This window comes from Coturnix japonica, chromosome 5 (assembly GCF_054131305.1).
Source record: "Coturnix japonica strain WE chromosome 5, WE-NBRP24, whole genome shotgun sequence".
NCBI lineage: Eukaryota > Metazoa > Chordata > Aves > Galliformes > Phasianidae > Coturnix > Coturnix japonica.
The window spans coordinates 53,030,082-53,048,828 of NC_140667.1; the positions used below are offsets into that span (position 1 = coordinate 53,030,082).

The 18,747-nt window shown below is 42.1% G+C and overlaps 1 long non-coding RNA gene across 1 annotated transcript; it reads left to right on the forward strand.

Moving 5' to 3' along the window:
• Positions 1–1,393: 1,393 nt before the first annotated feature.
• On the forward strand, positions 1,394–6,842 carry LOC146760847 (uncharacterized). The gene is made up of 3 exons (XR_014946193.1): positions 1,394–2,077; positions 5,081–5,160; positions 5,951–6,842. It is a non-coding gene; the product is annotated as an uncharacterized LOC146760847 (long non-coding RNA).
• Positions 6,843–18,747: the final 11,905 nt, after the last annotated feature.

The window sequence follows — 18,747 nt, forward strand, 5'->3', positions numbered from 1 at the left end:
CATTTCATTTTTATGAATTTTCTGGCCTTACAGAAGCAGGCCCATCCAGAAAAGCTTTATTCACTGCTTTAGCCCTGTTTGTTTCCAAAATATTCTTGCTTGCTGCTGATTCATATTCATTGCTCTATATCAATCCACATAACTGAGAGAGTGTAACTGTGTGTTTTGGGTTTTCTTCTTTGCATCAGATTTCTGACTGCAAAACAGAGCACAGTGGGGATAATTGGACTTACTGTAAGGGATATAAACATCAAGGATTGACTTTTAAATGCTTAAGAGTCTTTTCTACTCAATACCTGCATGGGAATCTTGGGTGCATCAATTAAAGAAAAGCTGTCCTAAAGCAAAGGTTACACCATAGGATTTCAGCAGCTTCCATGCCGATGGGTCAGAAAAGCCATCTTCAATTTAGAACAATAATGCAGGCGTTGCGTGTAGTCAGCATTTTACTTTTTTAATGAGTGAAAAGTGCAGCAGGAGTTCAGTTGTGCTTGCAGTATTGGTATGTACCCATGGCTGTAAGAGATTGAACCCCATCGCTATTAAAAAAGAAGCACCATTTTTCAGAGGTTCTGATGAGGTTTTGGAAACCTCAGTGGCTATCAAGGATTTCATAGAATCATTAAGGTTGAAAAAGACCTCTAAGATCATCCAGTCCAACTGTAATCATGTCTGAAAAGGAAAGGGAAGTATTTATCCATTAAGCCTCCTGAAAAAGTAGATTTCTGTGTGCAATTTCATAATCAGTGTTCAGATTTTAGAAGAAATAACTTGGAAGGAAGCGTGTCTGACGCAGGATGCAGTGAATATTCAAATCCAGGCTACAGTTCACTTTACTAAGTCATGTTTATAATACTCTTGGTTAGCAGAGTTGACACCTAGGGTATGGAAGAGGATGTACAAGCCTGGTGGGTTGAGTTTGGTCACTTATAGCAGTAATATGTTGTGTCCATGTAATGCTTATCTGGTAAAAATTGAGTCCACCGTTACACTGCCTTGGTGTGGAGTGGGCTCCCATGCCAGGCACTGAGCTGCCTTTTGCATGCCAGCAGGGAGTCGGGGCTCCTCCAAGGCAGCGTTTGCTTCTTAGTCCTTTTGCTCAGCTCCTTTGATTTCTGCATCTCACCTGAGTGCTGCTTGGTTAGTTAGAACCAGAGCATGCCCAAACCTGAAATGCAGCCAGGACATCTCTCCCCACAACGATGGCACTTGCGTGCACCGGGACCACATCCTACCAGCTCCGTGCCAGTGGGAACAGATGGCACTCAGCACTTGGCAGCATTGGGCCCCAGGTCCCAGGGTTTGGTTTTGTGTTTGTTTTTTTTTTTGGTTGTTATTTTATTTTATTTTATTTTTGTCTAACCACCAAAAATCCCAAGGATTGAGGCATGACTGAAAACAAGGCACAACAAGATGTGCTGTGCATTCCCGGCTGCATTGGTACATTTGCAAAAGTAGCTAGTCCTCTTTGTGAGTTCCCCAGCACACAGTACAAACAGTCCAAGCCTGAGGCTGGGGGACTTTTCAAGCTTGTATCCCTGCTGTGGCATATAACGAACAGACAAAAACCCCTTTCTGCAACCTCCGCTGGCTGCGACATTTGTTGGTGTCTGTGGCTCTGATTCACCCCGCTTTGTGCAACACTGGTACTAATGTAACTGTATTGTGGCAGGAGACTGGAGAGGGCAGCGGATCACTCGCTTGAAAACATGACCTTTTAATTTAAACAAAAGACTCGAAAAAATGAAAGTGGTTCTTAAATGCAGTTTAATCAGTCAGGCGAAAGATGTCTAATGAAGCTGCCAGACAGATTTGTAGCCAGACTGTCACTTTACCCATCATGTTTACAGCCTCCAGTGGTGAGATTAGGACAGGGTGAAGGCTCAGTCTATCCAAATTTCCCCGCTCTGCTCCTCTACCATGTCTGTAAGTTTTGACAATTTGACAAATCATTTTGCTGCATTGTCTCAAGAGCTGGGAGAGCCAAGCGTGGTGTTCCCACCCGTGACCATGGCGGAGCACAGCCTGATGCAGGGATGGGAGACCCAAAGGGATGCTGTGTTGCTGCAAAAACAAGGTAAAGCCTTTCTGCTTTATGTCATTTTATTCCCAAGGGATCTGTGCTAAAGCCCCCCCCCACCCCTTCTGTAAGAACAGATAAGTCGTTTCGGAGTAATTTTTACCATCTCAATTCCCTCTGCTGTGTATTGGAGGACTGTTTCTCACCAGGATCTCTATCTCATAGATTCATGTTAGTAAATTCATAGAATCACAGAATGGCTTGGGTTGGAAGGGACCTCAAAGATCAGATGGTTTCTACCAGCTGGTTTTCTTACGTAAAGCCACTGTGACGGTGCGGTTATGAATCAGGTCAAGCTATATCAGAAGAAACCTAAGAACGGACTGGCTTTAATGAGAATTAAGTTATAATCCATCCCCACAGTTAAAATTCACACGTATGCGACTATCGAAGCAGTTATCACACATTGCTCACGCAGCTTTATAGTCAGCTCTCGTTTACATTTTGGGACGTACAATAAGTATTTATTTTTGCAGGGAATATTTGCTACCCAACAAGTTTTGCTGGCTGCCTGTTGTAGGAACCAGCCCCTCTGCTTATCCACAGTCTGAGCACAGCTCAGACACCGTGTGAGCCCACGGCACTGAACTTAGGCTCAAACGGGAGGAATTGCCTCTCTGCATGATGAGAGGGGATTCATTTTCCATGCTAGCTCTTTCCTGGGGGGCTTTGCCAAGAAGAGGAAAAACCACTTGCAGTTTTCTGTCTTTTCACCATTTTTATTTACTTATTTATTTATTTTAAAGAACATCAAAGTTATCACTCCTTGCTTTCTCACCATAATCCCACAAATCCTAATGTACGTCTCCCAGTCCTTTCATACTAAAAGCATGAGTGCATGTGTTCCGCTGCATTTCGGAGGTCGCAGGCAGTTCCCTCGTTTACATATGCACTGTGACACTAAAAAAAAGCCAAAACTAGGAAAAGTAGTTCAAACTCAAACATAAGGTTGTCTTTTCATTTTTTCCCCTTGGGGACTTTAAAGCCGATGATTATTTTTAAAGTTACTTATGTGATGTGATGTCTAATTCTGCTTCAGTGGAACAAAACTGGACAAAAATGACTTTTCTAGGGTTCGTTGTTTTTTTTTTTCCCCTTCCTCCCTCTTTCCCTTAGCACTTTTTTTTTCAAACTTTCATGCTTAGCAAAAAACTCCCCTGTAATTGTCTTGTCATGATTATAGTTTTTCCCATTCACCACCGCTTTACATGGAAGCCCCGGGAAAAGAATTCTTAAAAATTAAATTTCATGCTTGCATGTGTTTCTGTGATCTGCAGTGTGTATGATCTCCAAGTGGAAAACTTCTCTAAAAATAAATGGATTACCCTTGCTCCGACGCTGTCTGATGTCTGCGGAGCAGATACCGCCGCTCGCCTGTGATCTCCCACCCACCGCAATCGGGGTGACAGGCGTTGAGGCGAGGGCCGGGCCGTGGCGTGGGGCTGGGGGAGCTGGGCTGGCTCTCTGCTGGAGGACAAAGGGTTAGCCTTCCCCACACAGCAAGGGGAAGAGCCTCGTTGCGTGGGCCAATGGCTTTCTACACCGAACGCCATCTTGGGGATCATCTGCCACACAGTCCTTCTCTATAGAAGGGTTGGGTTGAGCAGCTTGGTTTGGCACAGCCTAGGCAGGGCAGCACCCAAGTCCTCAGTAGCAATCGGAGGGCTTCCATGGGGTCTAATGGCTGGGGCTGCCCCTCAGCCTGCAGGGCTGCCTTTCCTCTGCAATACCCAGCCCTGCGCTGGGCCTGCAGGTGGTATTGCAGCGCAAGAAATAAGTACCGATAGTGCCCAAGGGATCCACTTTCAAGTCCTTCCTTATCTTGCAACAAGCCTTCTTCCCACATGAGCACACCCTTCTGTCCTCACTGAAATGGGAGTTGAAGATGCAGTGCAAGGCATAGTGAACACCCTCCTGTTTCCCTGCTGTCTGGCTGTTTTGTGGTAGTTTTCCTGCCTCAAAGCTAGAAATGACTTTGTAAGCCCTTGCTCCTGTGACGCCACCCAGCAGCAGCACTGCCAGGCGAGCCACTGGTGCCCGCAGGAAGACGCAGCATGTCCCTCATTGGCATGGCTGCATCAAGTCTTGACCCACATAAGTAACATTCCCTGGAGGGCCACCTTGAAAAGGGATTAGGTAGAAATGGGGGGGAAAAAAAAACAGAGCAGCTGATAGCAGTAACACATTCACAGGAGAGGGAAGGCTGGTCCGGTGACTGAACACCAGACTTGGACTCTGGAGATCAAGGTTTAATCCTCCATTCTTCCACAGATGTTGGCAAGTCACCTAATCTCTCAGTGCCTCAGTTCCCCATCTGTAAAAGGCAGATAATGGTGGTTCTTTTGTCTGCACTGTCTGCTTAGATTTCTAAGTTTTTGAGGGCCAAGGATGCTTCTTCAGGAGAGTGTATACAGCACCTACCTCTGTAGGGGAAATTGTACCGGAGCCTTCCATGCTACAAATGATAATTAGTAATAACAATATCAGTCTTTTAATCATCGGGGAACTCATGCTCTGTTGCAATAAAATTAACAATTAGTGCATGATCTGAGCTTTAATTGAAGTTGAATAAATACTTCATGTAACTCAGTGGGCATTTACAGAAAACTTCTCCATGGAACCTGAGGGTGATCTAATTGTAAAGTGTATCTGTAGATGTTCACAACAATAAATCCCATCTCATAATGTTTGAGAGCTGTTTACAAGTTGGGTGGCAAGGCAGAAGTTGTACCGAGGGCATTTCTACCAGCTGCCTCTGCTACCTTCCATCATGACCCTTCCCAACCCACCAAGTGTTCAGGAGAAGCCCAAAAACCACATCTCCATCACCCACAAAGCCTGGGATGAATTACGTTGTTATTACACCTATTGGAGCCCAAACCACCCAGCCTACTTTCAGACAGCAGTCACCCACAGTAATTATTTCTAGAACTTTTCCTTTGCTGCCATGCTCTGAGATGTAAGTTTAATATTTTGAAGACTGTTCTCTCTTCTTTCCAGGGGGAGAGAATTGGTATCTGTCCTGATTATACTTAGCATGTGCTGGAGTCTTCACTGAGGTTAAAAGGAAATTTCAGCAGGTAGGATTATCTCCAACAAGTATTATATCCTGCCAAATTGTGTTTGGATTTTGCTAGACTTATTTACTTGTTCACAACACCCAGGGAAGCAGAGACTTTTTTTTTCCTGTAAAGAATTTGACTCTGTTTGAAGACATGGGAGTTGTGTTTTCAAGATGAATCAGACTCAGATTGACTTTGGGATTTGACATATTATTGATTTACTGACTAACCTTGCTGTTCTGCTGGACATGCTGTGGCTTTTGTGAGCGACACTGAGCTATTAGAAGGCTGCAGGAATGCTTTCTGGTGGCATGTTTGGTTTAGGACAGTTCAGCTAAGGCTTTTGTGATTAACTATTTTACAGCTACGTCCTGGCCCCTGACTTGTCTCTGGATCTGTTGAATGTGCTGAACCTCTTCCCGTCTTTCCTCTCTCTCTCCATTAAATGTCTTATCCTGCCTCCTCCTCTGACTCTTTTCAAGAGCAAGAACTTCAGTGAAAGAACAGGCCAGGCTTTTTGGGATGGGATGTGATGCCTTTACTAATGCTTCTACAGACTTCAGCCTTCATCCAGTTGTAATTCTGCTGTTGCTCTCCTATTCTTCTCTCTCTTATGCATGTCTCTGCTTTCCAGCTCTTCCCATATTGCTGTCTAGTCCTGCATCCCACTTTTATCAAAGAGATGTGGGCATGCTAATGAGCTTCAGACCTCTCGGTCTGCTTTTCTTTGTCTCAGTGCTCAATGTAGGTCTTTTGTGCTTGTTTTCCATACCTACAGTAGATGACTATGATTTATTTGTATTTAAAGCAGTGATCTAAGTGGAGATGGGATGGTAAACACTGGCCACAGCTGCATCTTATACCTGCAAATCCTCTTTCAGCTGAGGGGTAGGGGGCTCTGAGCCTGCTACAGACACAGCATATTCCTTACAAAGAGGAAAGAGCAGGGTAAGTGGAGCCATTGCCTTTCCAATGGGTTATTTGTCACCACAAGGGAGTAAATGCCCCACAGTTCGTGTCTGTGTGCACAGGATAAGCCTTAACTAGTCCTGATTAGGTGCAGGCTGAAAAAGATGGGAAGAAAATTACAGATATTTTTATTTTTAAACTTCAAGTTTCGATTTTCTGTATATAATTACACTGAAGCACATGAGGAAAGAGGTCGTGGTTTAGCAGTTAGCTGCAAATTATGATGAAATTAAAAGAAAAAGTCATCTTTGCCCACCAATTCTAGTTCAAATGCTCTCATTTCTTTCAGCAAAACCGCTGTCGTGCCCCCTGCCCACAGTAGTCTGTATTCTTGGCATCCTTTTTGTCCCATGGGGTTCTCATTTTGGCATGCTCTCACTCCCATGCGGTACTATTTTCTTCCTTCTAAATAAAAAGAACTGGGCATTTGTGGGGATGGTGGGTGAGAATAAACCCTGAAAACATTTATACATTTTTTTTCCAAGGAGGAGGAGAATTTCTAATCAGCTGTGATTTATAGTTCACTGCTGCACTGGGGCTTTTAAAACATCAGATGTATTAGATCTAGTCAATATAGGACAAGTCATTGTGAGAGATGAAAATTCTACCTAGATCTTAAATCTTTCCTGGCAGTGACAGATGCCAAAGCCTTTCTGGCAAAAAAAATATACAATTGTTTTGTCAAAGCTCACTTTATAAATACCTTTCGCTGGAATGATGATGCTTTGTATGAAACACATTGCAGAAAACTGACAGCGAGGATGGGAAATGCTGACCTAGTTTTATCCAGAACAAAAACAGGATTTATATTTTTTTGTACAATTTTTCTCTTTTTCTTTTCATTTTTTATTTTTTTTCCCTTGGAAGAAAAGAGAGTGCTGTAAATGTTAGTGCTTAGGGACTGCAGAAGCTGGAAGATGGGAAGAAAGAGAAACACCTTTATGGTCAGAAGCTTAATAATTCTTTTATGGCTATTGAGCAAGCTGGCGGGGCCAACTCTGAAGGGTGAAGTCTCAGTACTTCTAGTTGTTTTAATAGTCTTCAGCCCCAGAAAATACCTTCAGCTTCTGCTCTAAATTGTAGGCAGGCCTAGGTTTTCAGAAAAGGAAGATTAGAAGAATATTAGTTGAGACATCTTCTTTAATTAAGGTGCGGTTGTAGGCCTAGGCCCTGGTTTGAGTCCAGAAGATGTTTATCTCCATGGTTTTGTATATCAGGAACCCTTTACAGAGGGGGTTGTTAAGCACTGGAATAGGCTCCTCAGGGAGGTGGTTGAGTCACCAATCCCTGGGTGTGTTAAAAACCCTTTGGATGTGGTGCTCAGGGACAGGATTTAGAAGTGTGTCGTTAGTTAGGGTAGTATGGTTGAGTTGTAGTTGGACTTGATGATCTTTAAGGTCTTTTCCAACCTGAGCAATTCTATGATTCTATGTGTATCTCTAAATACATCCTAGACTGTTCTTACACCAGAGCACAAGCTTTGGTGTTTTGCTAGATGGGAACCTTGAAGGGATCTATGTACTCCTTTTGCTGAATGTCAAATGGGTTCTTTCCAATTCCCAACTTGAAAACACAGTAGCTTTCTCTGGGAAAGTGGCTGTGTAAGTGCAAGAAATCATGTTTCTGTTATGGGATAAAGCAAATTCATGGGGCAAAACTCCAGCAGGGCTATGACCCACCAGAGTATAACTTCCAGACGTACCAAAAGAAACACAGCTGCTGTGTGCTTGCTTTCCTTTTTCTGTTAGGTTTCTGCTACTTTGCAAGTGAGCACGGGGATGTTGGGCTAGATGGGACTTCAGCCTCACCCATTTATTTCATTTGTCCTTTATTTTAAGGAGACCTCCATTCTCTCCAAGGTACAAGTGGTACTTTGGCTGGTCTGGTTCAAGTCCCCTGACTACAGCTTCTGCTTTGCCATCAGCTCCAAGATACTCTCATATGCAAGTAATGCTTTGTATGATGAAGAGGGCAGGATCTGAGGCAGCCCCTGCACTGGCAGTTTGGATAGCGGGTATGTACCATCTATATACACAAGGGGATTTGATAAAGCTCTAGTGGTGTCAAGGAGAGAGGGAGTTAGCTTGAGAGGATAACTAGGCAGAAGACACCCTTCTAGGAAAATTCATAAGTGACAGAAATTGAAGATCAACCAAAACTTTCCTTCTTAAATTTGAAAAAGGCGTATTTAAAATTATCGTATGCAGTGCAGGAAAAGCATAATATTAGCTAATTTCTCGTTTCTCAAAAACATTTAGAGTCTTACAAGTATTTGGGTTTTATCATATTTGCATTCTTTCTTGTGATTTTTTTGATACTTAAACCAGACATATCTTCCAGAGCATTCCAGGTCATTAACATTCACTCTCTCTCCTTTTTAATCTCTCGTCTAGTTGTCAGCCTCAAGTGTGAGTTCCTCCCTGGAATGCTGTTCCTTTATTGCTTATTGTCAAAAATGTTTTCGCTTGGAATTTTCCCCGGCTGGTGACATAGTAGGCTATCGCTGTGGGTCAAAGTTTGCATATCAAGCCATCAGTTTTCATCATCGTGTTTGTCATGAGCAAAGGACGTTTTTATTAGATGAAACAATAACAGAGTAAAATGCATTGAAATTGAGCCTGCTTGTGGCAAGCTGTAAATGAGTCCATCTTTTGGTAGAAGAGAATCGATTGAAGCATCTTATATGTTAGATTATTTATATTTGTTTCCACTTAATAATTTTTTTTCTGTTCTTGGATTATCTTGCATGAAGATATGGAAGGGTTTTTAGCAGCGTTAAAGATGCTCATATTCTGCTAATTCTTGTTTGTTAGATCTTGAGAACTGTGGATCTCATGCATTGAGATCTGTATAAACATTGTAAAAAAAAATCTCAGATCAAGAGAGTTATGACTAGACAAAAAAGTCTGCAGTTTTTCGTGATATTTTTGGTGATCTTGTTTATTTTCCTCAAGAATACACTGAGTTTTATAGAAAGCTGCATCTTTCGTGCTCTGGATTTCCCATTACTAGAAGGCCTGGGACAGACTCTGTCATTTGGAGACAATTTTTAGATTAAATGTTACAGAGTTCTTAAGCAGTCAGTGCAAACAACTGGCTTTTATTCAGCAAAAAAACTGGATTTCATTTTATAAGGAAACCATAAATCCAACCTCCAACTCACTGCATGGTATTAAGTGCACTCCACACAAATGTTACCTTTTCCTTCACACATTCAAGGGCTTTAAGGGCAAATTTTCAAACCATTTCAGGTGGTTAAGTTAGTCCTTCAAGACACAATACTCCAGACGGGGGCTCACAAGGGCAGATCAGAGGGGGACAATCCCCTCCTTGCCCCACTGCCACCTCTCTGTTGACACAGCCCAGGATGCCATTGGCCTTCCAGGCTGCAAAAACACACTGCTGGCATATGTTCAGTTTGTGATCCACCAGAACACCCAGTCCTTCTTGCTGCCTGTACACACAGCTGGGATCATCGTGACCTAAGCATAGCACTTTGCACTTGGCTCTGCTGAACCTCATTATGTTCATATGGGCCTACTTCTCAAGCCCATCCATCCCTTCCTTCTGGTCTGTCAACTACACCGCTCAGCTTGGTGTCATCAGCAAACTTGTTGAGAGTGCACTTGATCCCACAGTCTGTGTCCTTGATAAATATATTAGACCTCTGGGGACACCACTTGTGATCAGCCTCCACCTGGACATAGAGTCATGGACCGCAGTGAGATCTTGTACTCAGCCACCTCAAGGTCATTACCTTTTTAATTTCCCTATGTGCCAAATGAGGAGAATGGCAGAACATGGAGGGGGAAAAAGGCTGTTTTCTAAGCCACGCAGTGGTATTCAGGGGTGCTGGACACCCTGTTGAAGGTACCAAGGTGCTGAGAAGCTCTGGTGTGATCGGTCATATTGCTGATTTGGTATGTTGGTACTCTTCACAGTGAAATCAAAATGGGGACACATCTGAAAAAGTAGATAGTCTAATGAGTAAGACATTTTGTAAATAAGACCAATTAAAAATCAAAAACAGTACACATCTGAAGAGGCAGATAATATGGTAAGACATTTGGTAAATAAGAGCAAATAATGATGTTCTAAACCTCAAGCCAACACACTCGTGTCAATACTTATGTTCTCACCCACAACAGGTTAATACCACCTTTTAAATACAGCTTGGTGATACTCTCTTTTCTTTATGAAAAGCATTTTGCTGCCTTCTAAAGAGGTATTTAACTTCACTTTGGGGATGTGGTAGGATCAAGCAGAGGAAAGCAAAGACTTCCCCATTTGTTTACATTTAGAGTACTTGAAAAAGTGATAGATGGAAATGCTTTTGTGATCTGTAGACAACGTCAAAGCATTTCTTGCCTACCATAACATCTGCAGAGAACTTCCTAATAGGCTTAAATTCAGCCAAAGATGATACTTTGGTACCTAAATAACCTTTTCTGTTTCCCAGGCTATAGAGATCTGGGACAAATAAGTTCAACTTGAGAGGCAGTCACGGAGTCATGTGTACCCCTTTGCTTTCATGGAATCAGCATTCTGAGTCTGGGTGGTCCTTAGATTTGATGTGCTGCATGTCCCAACCCAGACCATTTTATCCATTTAACATCTGTATAAATTTGATGATTTTAAAATGTCATTCTGATTTGTGATTGGAGAACTTGAAGAGCTGGAGAATTCCTCAGAGTTTTGTGGTTTGTTTTTTGAGGATGATTATCACTAAAATCCATCACTTTCAATATTATAAATGTTCACCTGTTTTCCATGAATTCTGTGGCTATTTTCAAGGCTTTCTGATAGGTCTTTCTCCAAGGGTCAAAAGGCATTTTTTTTTTCCTTTAGATTAAAGAACCACCTAAAATCCCCTGTCTGGACAAGTGCAACAGACAACAATTAGTCCAGTCAGAATTGCTGCCTGACATTTTTTACATTGCAATGCAAACTAATCTCTGCAGAGCTCAGTGCACGATTCACATGATGCTCGATGCAATTTATTTATTTATTTATTTATTCTGATGGAGGAACAGCTGAAAATGCACTACATTTTCTCAGACATACTCGCTCTTCAAACTCCTTTTTCTAGCGTTCTCAGAGGGCTTTTTGTTTGTTTGCTCAATGCACAACTTGCTGTTAGGAACTGAACCTTTCAGCTCAGCGGTGGCTGATGACAGATGTCACCCAGCAGTGCTTCTCTACCAGCAGTGGCTGCCTGTGTCTCCCAAGGCCAAGTTTCAGTGCTTGAAAAAAAAGGAAATGTAAATTCTCTTGACACAAGGTACAGAAAATTTGTGTTCAATCAGTTCTTGTTTGAGGAAAATACAAGATTGGGCTGTTCCTTGGCAATAAAAAATGAAAGTGGAATGACTAGGAGAGTAATTCATTCAGATGTAGGAACAAAAAGGAAAATACTGTACTCTGAGTACTCTACAGTTTGAGCTTTGTTTCACACGTAGTAGATGTTAACGTGACAGCAGGCTGGAATATTGATGGGGTTTGGATTTGGAATTTTTTCCTCATTGAATACATTTTGGGAGTATTTTCATAAGGCCGCATGTTGGAGATGCTGAGACTCATCAGAGGTGTCATGCAAGACATAGAACTGTACAACTGGAAGAGTCTTACAAACCCAGTTCCTTGGCATTTTCAGGAATCACAATAACAGAAACATTTTGCTGTGTAGGCAAACCTTTTCCTACGCTTATTTAGTTGTTGGGTCACAGAACTGCATCTTCCAGGAGACAGTTTCTCCCCTCTGATGACCTCTTTGTCTGGCAAGTAAACACCTGGGAAATTACCCATATCAGCGAATCCAGCTATAGGTTTTGATAAGAGAAATATCTACTGCAAACTCAGCACTTTGGTAGTGATTAGGGATGGATTTATTCCACTTTCAGGATAGTTCGCTTTGGTCTGCCACCCTGCAGTTCTTTGAGAAGGGGACTGTCTATTTTGCTGTGTTTTGCAGAGTACATTGTGGGAAAAACCTGCTAATTTAATTCATGCTGTTGCTCTAAATGGGTACTTTCATTTTTGTCTGTGGGCAATTTCCACATATAATGCAAAATCACTTAAAGCTGCAAACTGAATACACGTGTGTAGAGGACCTCATGACCATGAGGCACTTTGAATCTCAATCTGACTTAGTTATGGGAATTGAGAAGGAAATCCTGGAAGTGTCTTAGAGTGCTCACATTAAAAATTCAGAGAAAGTTTTACAGTGTGGGAAGTGACATGATTATAAATGAATTTATGTTTATTGGTGGGGGAAATACCTCTTGGAAATAAGCTGGAAGTGGTCAAGTTGGTGGATCACCTGGATTCCAGCTCCACATGACCTCAGTCTTTGCCTCAGTCCATCCCAATACTGCAGACTCTCAGAGCTGATTCAGGGCTATTCAGCTACTGAGCTGGTTATTGTGGGCTCCTTTTTGAGTAACAGGATAAACAAATGCTGATAAGATATTATTCATCTGCTGTTAGGATTGTAGAATCATAGAATATTCTGGTTTGGAAGGGATCCATAAGGGTCACTGAGTCCAAATCCTGGCTCCACACAGGACCACACAATGATGTTTGCTGTTGTGAGAATGAGAAAAATCGTGCCTGTTTTTCTTGACTGACTTAAAATACTTGTGGAGGACTAGTTCTGATAGATATACCTATCTAGTGGATATGACCCCTGAAACTGATAAATCATCTCTGGCCTATTGCTTGCCATCTTCTATTGGACATGTGAGCAAAGATCAACCAGAGAAGCTGTGGATGTCCCATCCCTGGAGATGCTCGAGGCCAGGTAGAACAGAGTCCTGGGCAGCCTGACCTGGTGCCTGATTTAGTGGTAGGCAACCCTGCCTATGGCAGGCGGGTTGAAAATGGATGTTTTTTAAGGTCCTTTTCAATCCAAGCCATTCTGTGATTCAAAAATGGCACTGAAATGGTGCTTACAAATGAATGTAAGGAAAAGCTAATGCCCAGATTGAGGGAAAGGGCATGCCTTGTAAACAAATGCTTATGCAGTCTCAACAAATTCATTGAGCAAAGAATTAAACTCGGCATCACTAATGCAAGGAAGGAAGAAAGATTGCATGATAATGAAAGATATGACCTGATGCAGTTATCTTTGCTCCTATCATAAGCAGCATCCAAAACAAAAACCCAACCAAAGAAACAAAAAGAAGCTAAATCTCATCAATAAGAACAGTGTTGCACACCTGGGGTCTAAACATCTGGGAAGTGCTGTATTAGTGAAACCATCTCCAGGCTTACAGGGGGGATGAAAACTGAAAGCACCAGCCACCTGCAACTTTAAATCGCTAATTTGGGAAGATGTCTGTGTGTCATCCAATTTCAAAAGCACCGTACAAGCTGCATAGTCATTGCTATTACTGTGATCCCAACATATATTCATATCTCAGTGTATGGGGATTTAGATGCATGCAGCAACTCGGTGTCTTAAGATGAAACTCTGTGCCCCTCAGAACGCTTTTAATTCCTAACCACTAGGGGTTATAGCCCCTCTTGATGTGCTAGGATTTATATCCCTAACTCCTGGTAATACTCATGGGAATTGCATGCATGAATCACCATAGAACAAGGCGAATCCTTGCAATGTTTAGTTTCTGGAGTTTTCTCATGTTTCACATCCATCACATTTCTTGTAGTTATTAGCAGCCCCACAGTCTGTTGATGAGAAGTATTAAGTACCTATGTACTCCTAGGCAAAATTCTATTATTCTTAAGGTATGAAATTGTTTTGAAGCAAGCAGTATTTTGTGGGCATTAATAAGGACATGGAAAGTAGTACCTGTGTAGGGTGACACTTCTAATCACCATCTAGGTTTGCAGCTCCAGCCAAGAAAGCATAGCTGAAGTCTGGTGGGTGATTCATCCACTCTGTGAAACCACATTCAGAATTTGCATACAAAATGGCTGTTGAAGTGCTGAAGAAAGCAGGCTGCATGTGCAACTATCTTGATAACTTGAATTCAAGTTGCACTTACACAGAGCTACTCTGTGTAGCTGTGGTTTTCTAATGGCCAGTCTCTGCTTGTGCCTACAAGTCATGACCTCTTTGCTCCTAGGGAGCAATGCAGTTGCACCTGAGAAGTTCTGGATGCTGTAAAATATGCTCCCTTCCTCCATTAACAATGGAGGCTCCAATGCCCTGGAGCCTTGTTAATCTAAGTCCATGCCGCAGCTATCCAGCAAACATGAAATGAACCTCCCACCCCACACTGTATTGGTTCCAGCTTATTGCCTCCTGTTGGCTGAGCTCCCACTCCTGAGCGAGCTCTGTGAAGTCAGCTCAACTCCAACTAACAGCTTCATCAAATTGTTTGGATTCTGGGGACATGCAGGTCTGCCTTCTCATGGTGAACAGGCATCAGGATCGCAGGGTGAAATGCTAAAATGCAGTAAGTAAAGCTACACCTCCAAGTCCTTTCTTCGTGAAAGATCAGCTCCTCTCTGGCCATTTCTAACACCTCTGTGAAATCCAAAGATAAACTTATTAGGCAACATTGCTTTGAGTGCCAGCAGCACACAGATAACACACAGCTTTTCCCATTTGCCAGCATGCAGAGATACATCCTTCACATCAGGACAGCCTTGTGAAGGAAGAAGAGCTCATTGAAGCTGAATCTTAGTGAGGGAGAGGTAATGCTGTTGCTCAGAGGAAAAGATTTCAAAGAGTATGAGGCTGTAGCTGTGTCTTTTTTTTTGTTGAAGGCATTCGTTCAGCTCAGCCTTCCCCGACGCTAATCTCTTCCATAGCAGTGTGCACAGGTAATAGTCTCTTCTGTTTCCTTCCAGCTCTTCGACTCTGTTATATTTCCTCACACGGTGACCTCATCTGGTTCCTGTAGGATTTTGCCACTTGGCAGGCAAGCAGCATTCTGACAGATCTATGCATGAAATCATCAGCATTTGAAAAATTGCAGATATAAGACATGCAATCGGGTTTCTCCTTAATGACACCAGCTATTCAACTGCATCATACCACCAGAACTTCAAGTGGCTTCTCAGAGAATTTCAAGCCCGGTTCGTAGTCTGTTCTTTGTTGACAGAGTTCAACAAGCACTGTGAGAAGGAGACTGGAGAAACATGAAAAAACATTCAGGACTCTATGAAGACCATCCTCCTTTGGACAGTGGAGCTGTCAAATATATCGGTCATATCATAGAATTATTATAGAATCATAAAATGGTTTGGGTGGAAAGGGACCTCATAAACCATCCTGTTCCAACCCCCTGCCATGAGTAGGGTCACCGACCACTAAATCATGTACCAGATCAGGTTGCCCAGGTCCCCATCCAACCTGACCTTGAATGCCTCTAGGGATGAGGCATCAAAATCTTCTCTAGAAATCCCTACATGAGTGATAAAACTACACTGGAAACCAGCCTAAGTGCAAAGCTGAGACCCGGAGTAAGAAATTACTTCCACAGTATTCACTTCCATCTACTCGGAGGCCTTTCTTCAAGCTCACCTTCTTTTGTATCTTAATCACACTATGTATGAACTCCCTTTCTCAAAAGAACTCAACCAACGTGACAAACACCAGTGAAAGGAAATGAAGCAAAGAACAATTTTTTTCCAGTGATGGGTACAACATGAGTAGCAGTATAAGAAGATAATTGCGTAAGAATGAAAATGTGTGCTTATGGTCTCAGTGCAAATGTTGTTTCTTAAGGTAGGTACATACACCTTAATCCTTCCTCAGGTACTATACATACTTGGTGCATGTTGCACATAAAGTGGCTGAGTTGCACCAAAGTTGATGCCAAAGAGTGTGTTACCTGCTCTAAGCAATCTGTAATGATGTTGGTATATACCAGATATTTAGCAGAAATAGTCTTTCTCCCTGTATCTGCTTGGAATCTTGGACTCTGAAATTTGCTTTCACATCCAACGAGGCTGCAAACAAAGGCAAAGTGCTGTGACAAATGCCTCCAAAGTCAGCATTTGTCTTTCCCTCTGTTTCATTCATACTTATGAACCTCTAGGTGTCAAGTCTGAAAAACAAAAAATCAGATTATGTTCTATGAAATGGAGAATGAGCAGTAGGTAAGAGTTTAGAGGACTAACCAGAACGTGTCTAATTATTTGGGCTTAGGATTTAACTTACTATTTTTTCTTTCTTCTTCTTTTCTTCCCTCAGCCCCTGCCTGATACTTAGAGCACAAAACCCAGCAGGGAGAGGGGTAATGGAATTTGGAGGCAACTGATGTTCAAAGACCTCGCTTGAAATGGGCCTATGCTAATGCTGAGGGCCTGTGCAAATTGGGTCAACTTCTCACATATTCCTAAAGGAGCAGCTTCGTCAGGTTAGCCTGCATGGTACAGAGTTGTCTCTTTAAGTATTTCATAGAGCTGCACCTCAGAGTATTGTCCAAATCCTCAAAGAGATTCTGGCTGTAACTGCCCAGCCCATGGCCAGAGCAGGATACTTTCATCCACTGAGCATCACCGACATGTGTGTGGTCTCCTAGCCACAGGGAGAGCACGTTCATCCCAATGTAACTGAGTTTAATTGCCACCTCCTGACTCTTTTCAAAAAAGGAATCTGTGCTTAAAGGCTCAGAGCCTTTTCCTTGAACTTTCTTGCTCCAAATTGAGCTGACATAACCCCCTTGTCCTTGACAGAATTACATTGGTCAGTTATTGGTCAGACAGAGATTTGAACTTGGCAATGAACCTCATCGTATCCCTTTCTTTGTCTTCTCTATGTATTTCATGCAGTCTCAAAGTGTTTTGTATGCTTGCGTGTGTGACTCACACAAAATGTTTGCAGAAAACAGAACATTAAAGGATTTGCTCTAAATTCAAGAATTAGTTTTGCTCTGAGTCGAAGCAATGCTCTTTCTTTTTCTGAGGCAGAAAAGAAATATTTTAGAAACAGAGTTTAAGAAGATACAGCAGTGAGGGTAAGTAAGATAAGAGCTATAATACAAGCCTACAGGACTTTCCATTGAAAATGTGGGCACAGGCATCATATTGTCACATCTTTATGAAACAGAAGACAGACGTGGCTGAGGAAGCATAGACACAAGTGAAAAGTTGCTGATCTGGAGAAGGGGTTGTGTAACCCTGGAGAAAACTGGTGCTTGCTTACACTGGATAAGCAATCCAGTACTGAGCAGATGAACCAAGCTATAGATACAGTGTTGAGCTCTAGAAGCTGCAGACCTGGTTCAAATAAATTAAGGCATTAAATGGTATCACATTCGCAGCAATTGGTGCAGATAACTATGAAAATAGGAGGCAGGGACAAAGGCAAAAGATGAAGCCCTTGTTCACTTGCAGAGCAAGGCCGATATAATGCAATCAATTCCTTTATAGCGTCACCATTTGCTGAGTTTTGTGTTCTTTGGTTGAGGAGTTTGTGATTGGTCACTGTGGTCCAGTTTGTCCCTTCCCAGATAGATAAAGCAGTGGAGAAGCCAAACCTGAAAATCTTTGCCAAAGACTCTTTTCCAAAATTAAAATGGTTTGTGTGACCTGAAATTTGTCTTAGTCATCAGGTCCCACCATATCCTTCTTTCCATAATAATTCACAGAGATAAGCTCCACAGTGATGTCTGTAGAGGTACTTATTCATCCTTCTGTCTCTCAATATTTTCTCACAACAGTGCTTAACAAGCAGGGGATGTTACTGATTCTCAAGGAATAAACATTTTCCATGTGAAATGGAAAAATAGCCCTGACAGCCTTGCAGAACAAGCTGCATGCTTCTAGTGGGAGAACCATCAGATGCGATGGCGGTGTGCTACGCATTTGTTGGTTAGTGTGCAGTTTCTGTGCAAAGTGGTTTCTGATTAATGCCCATAACTCAGTGCTGATTCTGCCTAAATACTGTAAGTGAAATTCAGGAAAAAACAGCGTTTTTTGATCAACTGCATCCCTGGAAATATAATGAGCGCAATTATTCTAGCTTGACTATGCAACGTTATTCTGTTTTGCCAGTTAATTGCTGATGGTGTTTTCAAGCTGATTAAAACCAGACAATGCATTCACATATGTTTAATCAAGAAATTTTGATAAAATTTAGAAGAATACCTTTGGTCTTTTCTGTCATTGGCAGATATCAAAATAATAATAATAAAATCCTATTTGAAGTCCCAAAGTTTTCTCTCTTTGGTAGATGAAGGAGTTTATGATGAGGTGGGGGTCAGCCTCTTCTCCCAGGTAACGGTGATAGAATGAGAGGCAATGGCCTCAAGCTGCTCCAAGGGTGGTTCAAATTGGATATTAGGAAATATTTCTTCTCAGAAACAGTGAAGATACACTGGAACAGGCTGCCCAGGGAGGTAGTAGAGTCCATGGGGAGAGTTTAAGGAAAGGGTAGATGTGGTACTGAGGGAAATGGTTTAGTTGTCAGTATTTGTTGTGGGTGAATGGTTGATCTAAATGACCTCAGAGTTCTTTTCCAACCTATATTAGCACTGTCAAACAACCACGTTTGTAATCTGAAGCCCAGGTTTTCAAACTTCTGCATATCTTTTTGGAAATTGATTCTTGAGATATTAAGAAGGGGTCGATTCTAATTACAATTCTAATTCCAGTTGTAGCAGCAGTAGGATAAATATCACAGAATTACTAAAGTCTGGTTGTGGATTACTATGTTTTTAA